The following is a 12,429-nucleotide window of genomic DNA, read 5'->3' as shown; positions in this document are numbered from 1 at the left end:
AATACACCTAGCACGAAACCCAACAGTGCCGTCAAGGACAACAGTCACTGCGTCACAATGTAGCAATACAATACTCAAAGCAGTCACTGTAGACCACGATGACACTGTTGGGTTTCCTGCTAGAATACGCCTAGCACGAAACCCAACAGTGCCGTCAAGGACAACAGTCACTGCGGCACAATGTAGCAATACAATACTCAAAGCAGTCACTGTAGACCCCGATGACACTGTTGGGTTTCCTGCTAGAATACACCTAGCACGAAACCCAACAGTGCCGTCAAGGACAACAGTCACTGCGTCACAATGTAGCAATACAATACTCAAAGCAGTCACTGTAGACCACGATGACACTGTTGGGTTTCCTGCTAGAATACGCCTAGCACGAAACACAACAGTGCCGTCAAGGACAACAGTCACTGCGGCACAATGTAGCAATACAATACTCAAAGCAGTCACTGTAGACCCCGATGACACTGTTGGGTTTCCTGCTAGAATACACCTAGCACGAAACCCAACAGTGCCGTCAAGGACAACAGTCACTGCGTCACAATGTAGCAATACAATACTCAAAGCAGTCACTGTAGACCACGATGACACTGTTGGGTTTCCTGCTAGAATACGCCTAGCACGAAACCCAACAGTGCCGTCAAGGACAACAGTCACTGCGGCACAATGTAGCAATACAATACTCAAAGCAGTCACTGTAGACCCCGATGACACTGTTGGGTTTCCTGCTAGAATACGCCTAGCACGAAACCCAACAGTGCCGTCAAGGACAACAGTCACTGCGGCACAATACAGAGCAGGGAAATACTCACTAAACGCCTTTTTGGCGGATGCTGTGGCGCTGTCCCAGCCATCCATCAACGCTGCGGCCACCTCATTCCATAGCCGCCGGGTCACCACATTGTCCTTGTACAGCCGGTCACGGCTGTCCCACAACGGCGAACGCTCCTGGACCAGGCTGATGAGCTGCTCATTATCCAGGTACACGTCTTCATCTCGTTGTGGAACCTAGACAAAACACATTCATTAGAATAATCCAATTTAAATTGAATAAAAAGTTACAAAAAAAGAAACATAAAAAAGAGTAAAAATAGAAGATAAAAAATAAAGAACATTACAAATCATTTGATACTTACATTCCGTATCACCACCGGGACTTGGCTTCGCTGCTCCTGCTCTTCGCCCTCACTAGTCCCGTCCACAGAAGAGGATGATGACGATGTCTTAAAAAAGTTGAAAAAAACGTAAGAGATTTGGAGAAGCAGCAGATATACTTACCAGATGCACAAAAATAATCACCTCACGGTCTGCTTGCGCCAATTCCTGCCGCGATGGGGAATACTCAGATTCTGAAGACATACTGCATGTAAAAATAATAAAAATCATTAGTACATACATAATTTAAAAGGACAGGCATATAATGTAATATACTCACATTCTTCGCTGATATAATGGGTTCTTGGTTGAATGTCTGCTCTTCAATCTGTCTAGTGTAGTATTGGCAGAGTTTTGGCAGGCACCTCCTTTATATAGACTTTTTTTTTTGACTTTAGAAGATTCTAACTAGGATAAAAAGTGGACACCACCCAAAAAACGCAGCGCTAAAAAATCGCATACCTGCGCATGCCAGTGCGCACGTATGCGCATCCATAGGCTATAATGGCCATTTTTAGCGCAAAACGTGCGCATACGTGCGCATGCGATTTTTTCAAGGACCAAAAAATGCAACATGCAGCGTCTGGAAAATACCAACGCACACCCCAAAAAAACGCAGCGCATGAAAATCGCATACATGCGCTTACAAGCGCGCAGGTATGCGCACCCATGTTAAATATAGGGGAAAAATCGCATGCGCACGTATGCGTTTTTTTCCAGTGCTAAAAAACGCAAATGTGAAACCAGCCTCACTCTCCCGTATTCCTCGCCAGTGAGACCCCGGCCTTACTGTTGTTTCAGGAGAACTTGCAGAAAAATGTCTGTGTCTGTCTCTTGATCCACCTCCTTCTACCCTTCTCCATAGAATTTTAAACGCACCAACTGTCATCTCTGATCTCAGTAATGGAAAAATGTGTCTTCGTTGAATACTGATTTTACAAGTTTTACCCATGAATTGAGAGTGAACAATCAGTCCAGGTGGAGAAAGAAGCAGATTCCTCTGATACAATTTATTATAAATCTTCTGATCTTTTACACAAAAAAAAACGTTTTTGGTTTTTTTCTTTATAAGAAATGAGATGGGACAGGTAAAACTCCAACCCGCTTAAATTGTCATGATCTAGGAATAAAAATATTTATTTATGTCTCAGACGGCATCATAGTGCTGCAAGAAATAAATATTTAACCCTTCTAACATATGACGTATATATCAAAATATAAAATTAATTGATCGGTAAATGGCGTAAAGAGAAAAAAAAATTAAAAGCGCAAAAACACAAAAAAATTGAATAACAAAAATGATATCAATAAAAACATCAGTTCAGGGCGCAAAAAAAATAAGCCCTCACACCACCTCTAGCCCTGAAAATTGATGACGTTACTGGTATTGAAAAATGGCGTAGAGATGAGCGTGAGCAAAAACTTTTTTTTTTTTTTTTTTTTTAAATTTCGAAAAAAAAATTCACCACCAAAAAATATGCATGTTTGGTATCTGCGTACTCATACTGACCTGGAGAATCATATTGTCAGATCACTTTTACCATACATGAACCCTGTAAATAAAAAAAAACTGAAAAAAAAATGGCGGAATTGCTTTTTTTTTTTTTGCTATTTTGCCACACTTGGAGTTTTGTTTCCCACTTTACAATACATTACATGATGAAATGGATGTTGTCATTCAAATATACAACTCGCCTGGCAGAAAGGTGACCCTGACATGTAAAAACACTGCAATGTGAGAACCTCCAGGCCCAGATTCATCGTCACTTTTCTTTCTCGTCCTGTGGTATTCGCTGACGTTTTTATTTCTATTTTTGTTTTTAATCATTTTTTTTGCACCTATTCAGCACCAAAAGTTGCAAATCTAATATATAAAGCTCCAAGTGTGTATGTATGTGTGTGTGTATGTCCGGGATAGACATCAGCACCATCGCAGCTACAGCCACAAAATTTGGCACAGTCGCACGTCTGGACCCCAAGAGCGTCCTAAGCTATGTTGTGAGGCGAAATTTTAACCCTGCGCGTTCCAATTCACCAAACAATTTTGCCCCTATCTACATACTGGGGGAAAAAGTGTGTGCGCGTCAAGCCCCACCCCTCATTGTGATGTCATAATGCCCCTATTTGCATACTGGGGAAGCAGTGTGTGCGTATCAAGCCCCGCCCCTCATTGTGATGTCATAATGCCCCTATTTGCATACTGGGGAAGCAGTGTGTGCGTATCAAGCCCCGCCCCTCATTATGATGTCACAATGGTTGCCATGCTGATGTCATCAAAGGTTGCAAGCCCTGCCGCCGCTCATTATGATGTCATAATGGTTGACTATGGGATGGAGGATATGTATGACGGGTATATGGGCACGGGACTGTGGGATGGAGGATGTGTGATGGGTATATGGGCACAGGACTATGGGATGGAGGATGTGTGATGGGTATATGGGCACAGGACTATGGGATGGAGGATATGTATGATGGGTATATGGGCTCATGGGACTATGGGATGGAGGATGTGTGATGGGTATATGGGCACGGGACTATGGGATGGAGGATATGTATGATGGGTATATGGGCACAGGACTGTGGGATGGAGGATATGTATGATGGGTATATGGGCACCAGGACTATGGGATGGAGGATATGTATGACGGGTATATGGGCACGGGACTATGGGATGGAGGATATGTATGATGGGTATATGGGCACAGGACTGTGGGATGGAGGATATGTATGATGGGTATATGGGCACCAGGACTATGGGATGGAGGATGTGTGATGGGTATATGGGCACGGGACTATGGGATGGAGGATATGTATGATGGGTATATGGGCACGGGACTATGGGATGGAGGATGTGTGATGGGTATATGGGCACGGGACTGTGGGATGGAGGATATGTATGATGGGTATATGGGCACGGGACTGTGGGATGGAGGATATGTATGATGGGTATATGGGCACGGGACTGTGGGATGGAGGATATGTATGATGGGTATATGGGCACCAGGACTATGGGATGGAGGATGTGTGATGGGTATATGGGCACGGGACTATGGGATGGAGGATATGTATGATGGGTATATGGGCACGGGACTATGGGATGGAGAATATGTATGATGGGTATATGGGCACCAGGACTATGGGATGGAGGATGTGTGATGGGTATATGGGCACGGGACTATGGGATGGAGGATATGTATGATGGGTATATGGGCACGGGACTATGGGATGGAGGATGTGTGATGGGTATATGGGCACGGGACTGTGGGATGGAGGATATGTATGATGGGTATATGGGCACGGGACTGTGGGATGGAGGATATGTATGATGGGTATATGGGCACGGGACTGTGGGATGGAGGATATGTATGATGGGTATATGGGCACCAGGACTATGGGATGGAGGATATGTATGACGGGTATATGGGCACGGGACTATGGGATGGAGGATATGTATGATGGGTATATGGGCACAGGACTGTGGGATGAAGGATATGTATGATGGGTATATGGGCACTGGACTATGGGATGGAGAATATGTATGATGGGTATATGGGCACCAGGACTATGGGATGGAGGATATGTATGACGGGTATATGGGCACGGGACTATGGGATGGAGGATATGTATGATGGGTATATGGGCACAGGACTGTGGGATGGAGGATATGTATGATGGGTATATGGGCACTGGACTATGGGATGGAGAATATGTATGATGGGTATATGGGCACCAGGACTATGGGATGGAGGATATGTATGACGGGTATATGGGCACGGGACTATGGGATGGAGGATATGTATGATGGGTATATGGGCACGGGACTGTGGGATGGAGGATATGTATGATGGGTATATGGGCACTGGACTATGGGATGGAGAATATGTATGATGGGTATATGGGCACCAGGACTATGGGATGGAGGATGTGTGATGGGTATATGGGCACGGGACTATGGGATGGAGGATATGTATGATGGGTATATGGGCACAGGACTGTGGGATGGAGGATATGTATGATGGGTATATGGGCACTGGACTATGGGATGGAGAATATGTATGATGGGTATATGGGCACCAGGACTATGGGATGGAGGATATGTATGATGGGTATATGGGCACGGGACTATGGGATGGTGGATATGTATGATGGGTATATGGGCATGGGACTATGGGATGGAGGATGTATGATGGGTATATGGGCACGGGACTATGGGATGGAGAATATGTATGATGGGTATATGGGCACGGGACTATGAGATGAAGGATGTGTGATGGGTATATGGGCACTCAACTATGGGATGGAGGATGTGTGATGGGTATATGGGCATGGGACTATGGGATGGAGGATATGAATGACGGGTATATGGGCACGGGACTATGGGATGGCGGATATGTTAGATGGGTATATGGACACAGGACTATGAGATTGACGGCTGTGTGATGGGTATATGGGCACTCGACTATGGGCACTCGACTATGGGATGGAGGATATGCATGACGGGTATATGGGCACAGGACTATGGGATGGTGGATATGTATGATGGGTATATGGGCACGGGACTATGAGATGAAGGATGTGTGATGGGTATATGGGCACTCGACTATGGGATGGAGGATATGTATGATGGGTATATGGGCACGGGACTATGGGATGGCGGATATGTATGATGGGTATATGGGAACAGGACTATGGGATGGAGGATATGTATGATGGGTATATGGGCATGGGACTATGAGATGAAGGATGTGTGATGGGTATATGGGCATGGGACTATGGGATGGAGGATGTGTGATGGGTATATGGGCACGGGACTATGGGATGGAGGATATGTATGACGGGTATATGGGCATGGGACTATGGGATGGAGGATGTGTATGATGGGTATATGGGCACGGGCCTATGGGATGGTGGCTATGTATGATGGGTATATGGGCACGGGACTATGGGATGGAGGATATGTATGACGGGTATATGGGCATGGGACTATGGGATGGAGGATATGTATGACGGGTATATGGGCATGGGACTATGGGATGGAGGATATGTATGATGGGTATATGGGCACGGGCCTATGGGATGGTGGCTATGTATGATGGGTATATGGGCACGGGACTATGGGATGGAGGATAATTATAATTTGTTGTAACTAACCACAACTCCGCCGCTCATTATGATGTCATAATGGTTGACTATGGGATGGAGGATGTGTGATGGCTATATGGGCACGGGCCTATGGGATGGTGGCTATGTATGATGGGTATATGGGCACGGGACTATGGGATGGAGGATAATTATAATTTGTTGTAACTAACCACAACTCCGCCGCTCATTATGATGTCATAATGGTTGACTATGGGATGGAGGATGTGTGATGGCTATATGGGCACCGGACTATGGGATGGAGGATATGTATGACGGGTATATGGGCACGGGACTATGGGATGGAGGATATGTATATGGGCACGGGACTATGGGATGGAGAATGTGTATGATGGGTATATGGGCACGGGACTATGGGATGGCGGATATGTATATGGGCACGGGACTATGGGATGGAGGATGTGTGATGGGTATATGGGCACTGGACTATGGGATGGAGGATATGTATGACGGGTATATGGGCATGGAACTATGGGATGGCGGATATGTATATGGGCATGGGACTATGGGATGGAGGATGTGTGATGGGTATATGGGCACGGGACTATGGGATGGAGGATGTGTGATGGGTATATGGGCATTCGACTATGGGATGGAGGATATGTATGATGGGTATATGGGCACGGGCCTATTGGATCGTGGATATGTATGATGGGTATATGGGCACGGGACTATAGGATGGAGGATAATTATAATTTTCTATTACTAACCACAGTTAGTTACTATGCCCGGGCAGCGCCGGGCTCTTCAGCTAGTCCTTTTTATAAAAAAAAATCACAAAAATTTATACTTCCTCTAGAAACCCTACAACGGTGGATGAATGGAGTGAGATGCGCCAAAAATGTGACTTTTACCAAATGTAAAAGCAACGATAGCACTGTAGACTTTGATGCTGTTCCTGTATATGTACCTTTGCATCAGTGATCATTCATTGGTCTTGGGGTTATTCCCCTGATGAAGCCGACATACTGGCGAAACGTGTGAGAATTGTATATAGTAGCACTGATTTGTTAGTATGGTGGGTCTCTTTAGTTCCTATTTTATTTAATAAATAACCATGTGGGGGTCATTGGCTTAATTTTTCGGTCAAGATCATTTTTATGTACTTTAGGTGGCATAGTATTGTGCCACATCGTTTTTAAAGGATTGTTCACCTCTGAGGACTTATTTTTTTCCTTAAATGCAAATATTTGGGGGCTGAAAATTTTGCACCATTTTGCTTTTACAGACTCTTTGTTCTCCTGCATATTCAACTTTGATGTGGTCTTTGGACATAAAGCTGCTGATAGAAGCTCAGAAAAAAAAAAAAAGTATTACAAACTCCCTGTTCTATTGTAGGCTCGCTGACAGATTCACAGTTAACTCATTCTGCAGCTAGCAATACAGAGGCTGTAGAGAAGGCAAATGGTGCAAAATTTTCAATTAAAAACCTTGCAAAAATGACTTTTAGCCCCAATTACAAGCATTTAAGAAAAAAAAATAACAAAAATTGTTCCTCAAAGGTGGAAAGCCCTCCAAATAATGTGCTGAGTGCTAGGCACACAGCCAGTTCTCTGCATAATGATCCTTTATTCACTGCAAAGCAACCAATACAAATAAGTTTCTGTCTTTCTTGTCTGGTAAGGAGCAGAGTTTCTGCAGTGGCAAGGAAAGACTCATTCTGGAGGGAAGCATGAAGGTTTTATATTGTCTTCTGCCAGAAGGGGCAGGATACTGATTCCACCCTGATTTGTCCCCCACTGCACGAATTAGCAACAAAAGGAAAGAAAGATGACAATAAGGTGATATATTATGATACAAAGACTATGGTCCTGATTCATCAAAACCAGTGTTAGTCATACCAGTTTTGATGAGGGGCCATGCTCAAGTTAGAGTTGCCTGATTGCTTGATTCAATAATAGCCACATGCCTCCTAATGAATAACGAGTATCTTAAAAGTGGTGTATGCCTCGTCGCAAATCTTGAAGGGGTACTCCATCATCAAGATCCTATCCCATTATGTAGTAGGTGTAATAATAATTTTAGCAAATACCTCCAATTAGAAATATAGCATAGTTCTCCTGATAACCTGTGTCGCTTACCCCATGTGGTGCGCATTGCAGTAGCTTAGGTATCCATGGTTATGACCACTAAGACCTAACTAACTGCCACTATATGAATGGTTGTAACTATGGATACCTAAGCTATTGCAATGCCCTGTACACAGGGTAAGTGACATAGCTAATCAGAAGAACTGTACTATATTTCTAATTGGAGATATTTGGTGATGTTATTATTACACCTACTACAAATTGAGATAGGATCTTGGAGATGGGATATATACAAGTGGGCATCATCACGCTCCTGTCCCACCATAGCTACAGTGAAGGAAATAGTTATTTGATCCATTGCTGATTTTGTAAGTTTGCCCACTGACAAAGACATGAACAGTCTATAATATTAAGGGAAGGTTAATTTTAACTCAGAGATGGAATATCAAAAATAAAATTCAGAAAATCACATTGTATAAATTATATAAATTTATTTGCATTTTGAAGTGAGAAATAAGTATTTGATCCCTCTGGCAAACAAGATTTAATATTTGGTGGCAAAACCCTTGTTGGCAGGCACAGCAGTCAGATGTTTTTTGTAGTTGATGATGAGGTTTGCTCACATGTCAGGGGGAATTTTGCTCCACTCCTTTTTGCAGATCATCTCTAAATTATTAAGATTTTGAGTCTGTCGCTTGGCAACTCGGAGCTTCAACTCTCTCCATAAGATTTCTATGGGATTAAGGTTTGGAGACTGGCTAGGCCACTCCATGACCTTAATGTGCTTCTATTTGAGCCACTCCTTTGTTGCCCTGGCTGTATGTTTTGGGTCATTGTCTTGCTGAAAGACCCAGCCATGACCCATTTTTAATGTTCTGGCGCAGGGAAGGAGGTTGTCACTGAGGATTTTACGGTACATGGCTCCATCCATTCTCCCATTGATGCCGTGAAGTAGTCCTGTGCCCTTAGCAGAGAAACACCCCCAAAACATAATGTTTCCACCTCCATGCTTGACAGTGAGGAAGGTGTTCTGTGGGTCATAGGCAGCATTTCTCTTCCTCCAAACATGGCGAGTTGAGTTAATGCCAAAGAGCTCAATTTTTGTCTCATCTGACCACAGCACCTTCTCCCAATCACTCACAGAATCATCCAGGTGTTCATTGGCAAACTTCAGATGGGCCTGCACATGTGCCTTCTTGAGCAGGGAGACCTTGCCAGCACTGCAGGATTTTAAACCTTCATGGCATAATGTGTTACCAATGGTTTTTTTGGTGACTGTGGTCCCAGCTGCCTTGATATCAATAACACGTTCCCCTGTGTAGTTTTAGGCTGATCTCTCACATTACTTAAGATCAAGGATAGCCCACAAGGAGATTTTGCATAGTGCCCCAGATCAATGTAGATTGACAGTTATTTTGTATTTCTTCTATTTTCTTTCTATTGCACCAACAGTTGTCTCCTTCTCGCCCATCGTCTTATTTATGGTTTTGTAGCCCATTCCAGCTTTGTGCAGTGCTATGATCTTGTCCCTGACATCCGTAGAAAGCTCTTTGGTCTTGCCCATGTTGTAGAGGTTAGAGTCTGACTGATTGAGTCTGTGGACAGGAGTCTTTTATAAAGGTGACTATGTAAGACAGTTGTCTTTAGTGCAGGTAACGAGTTGACTAGGAGCATCTAACTGGTCTGTAGGAGCCAGAACTCTTATTGGTTGGTAGGGGATCAAATACTTATTTCTCACTGCAAAATGCAAATAAATGTATATAATTTATAAAATGTGATTTTCTGGATTTTATTTTTGATATTCTATCTCTCAGAGTTAAAATTAACCTTCCCTTAAATTATAGACTGTTCATGTCTTTGTCAGTGGTCAAACTTACAAAATCAGCAAGGGATCAAATACTTATTTCCTTCGTGCCTGTATGCCCATTTTGGCCGAAACTTATGTGAAAACATCAAAAGTCGCTGCATTTGTTTTGCCCATCCTCGACATTTCAAAGCCTTTGATAAATTAGTGTACCAGCCATTTGGTATGTAAAATTATTGAGGGAATTAACCCTTAAAGATCAAAGGTCGCTGAGGGGTTAATTTCAGGTTGGCTTAATTGATGGTGGATTTAACGAGATTGTGCACGTTATCATCGCGTAAGTCTGCTGCGTTCCTATCACTTCCTTTTCTTTCTTCCCTTTGGTATGGGCGACATGCAGATAAAGCATCGCGTCCTTTTCTGAATCATCGCCGTGACGTACACAACACAACATGTCACTCCCGTGCGATGATTGACGTGAACGGTTCACGTCACCCGAAGAGGACGTAGGATGGAGAGTATCAGATATTCGGCCGTGTTATACAATGTAGCGGCTCTTCTGTAAGGCTAGGTGCTCCTCCGTGTATGGCCGCCCGTACTCTTCATTATACAAACATTGTTTCTAAATGAACAGCGAAGTGGAAACAATGTTTTCATCCTCCCGGCGTCACACACATAGTCTCTTGTCTAGTCACAGGCCCAGGACAGGGCTGACACATGGGCGTCCCCTCCCTGGATCACTAGACCTGTCCTTCTGGTTTAGCTCCACCTCGGTTTGTACACAGTGAAACATTCACCTGCCATCAGACCACGACCAGAGACCGTTTAGTGATACCTACACAAAGTGACAGCAAGAGGGGAGACCTTAACCTTACACCACCGGCGACAACTCTTTTTTGGGGGGCATCTGCTGGAATTTAAAAGAGGGTGCATCAAGGTACAGGAGGCAGCAAAGTTTGGACGGTGAGTACCCATCTAACAACATTATTTAAAGCGGCCCCTTTTATTATAGATATGACGCGTAGAACATTGACAAAATGCAACGCTGCAAAAATAGCACGCTCGAAAGTGTCTACGACTCCACATCTGTGATGTACAGAAATATGTCACACATGTATCTGATGGGACAGAGAATGACAGGACGGCACACAAAAATATTAGTTATCTGACTTCGGTGCAATAAATGGAAGAATCCCATAATTGTATTCATGGTGGGGAAGAGGTTGTCACTTGCTTTATCTGCTCCTTAATGGGCCCCTTGGCAGGACTGCGAGTAACATGAGAGCGAACCTGGCACTACCTGTGCCCCGTGCTGTTTCTGTTGTGTTCATCACTGAAAGCTCTGGCAGGGTGTTTGGTAAAGTGATAGTAAAGACTGGCCTCGGTGTTACAGAATGGTACGATGTAGGTGTAAGCATATAGGGATGGGGGAGATGCAGATGGAGGCGGATAAGGGGGGCACCTGTTCAGCGTAACGTGCTTCATATGAATGGCAACGTTATATGGTTATTAAAGGGGGAACACAAGGATAGGTGATCACTCATTGATCGGTGTGGTCTGTCTGGGTCCAGTATTGATCAGCAGAATTGGAACTTTTATGCCCATTAGAATAGATCCGCAGAGCACAGGCCCGACCACTGCTCACTGGGACTGGCAAGCGCTGTGCTCAACTTTTTTCGGCAGCTCCATAAAGAATGAATGGATCGGAGGTCGGGCATCTGACCTGCTGCTGAATTTTGCAACGAGTATAGCAGGCCCCCCCCCCGTTGGGGATAAAAATTCCCCCATCTGCCGATCGGTGCGGACCCCCACAATCACTAAGGTATCACCTATTCTGTGGACATGTGATAACTTGTTTTCATCGGACAACCCCTTTAACCTAAACCTAAAATAACACTAAAAGAAAATATGCATTATGGGTTGGCAGCACGGTGGCTCAGTGATTAGCACTGTAGTCTTGCAGTGTTTGGGTCCTGGGATCAGATCCTACCAAGGATAACACCAGCAAGGAATTTGTATGGTCTCCCCTTGTTTGCATCACTTTCCTCCAAAACCATACAGATAGGGAATTTAGATTTTGAGCCCCAATGGGGACAGAGATGATGATGTCAGAATATGATGGCGCTATAAAAGCAATGCATAATAAACAAAAAAATAATATGCATTTGTAAAAAGGTCATTTTTGGAAGTAATTTTGCGGCTGTTGTATTCGGCTGCAGTACAATAGGTGCATTGAATGGTCTCATTTGTTACATTATTGAAAACTGCAATTTT

At 44.0% G+C, this 12,429-nt stretch overlaps 1 protein-coding gene across 1 annotated transcript in view; it reads left to right on the top strand.

The window, feature by feature from the left end:
• Positions 1-10,935: 10,935 nt before the first annotated feature.
• Positions 10,936-12,429, top strand: part of EPS8L2 (EPS8 signaling adaptor L2) — a 211,625-nt gene continuing 210,131 nt past the window's right edge. The window contains exon 1 of the mRNA XM_073554386.1: positions 10,936-11,118. The gene's annotated coding sequence lies outside the window, so the exon portion shown is untranslated. The remainder of the gene's footprint in view (positions 11,119-12,429) is intronic.

Source organism: Dendrobates tinctorius, unplaced genomic scaffold (genome assembly GCF_039654945.1).
Source record: "Dendrobates tinctorius isolate UK_male_01 unplaced genomic scaffold, ASM3965494v1 ptg000211l, whole genome shotgun sequence".
Classification (NCBI taxonomy): domain Eukaryota; kingdom Metazoa; phylum Chordata; class Amphibia; order Anura; family Dendrobatidae; genus Dendrobates; species Dendrobates tinctorius.
This window is presented reverse-complemented; position numbering and strand designations above follow the sequence as displayed.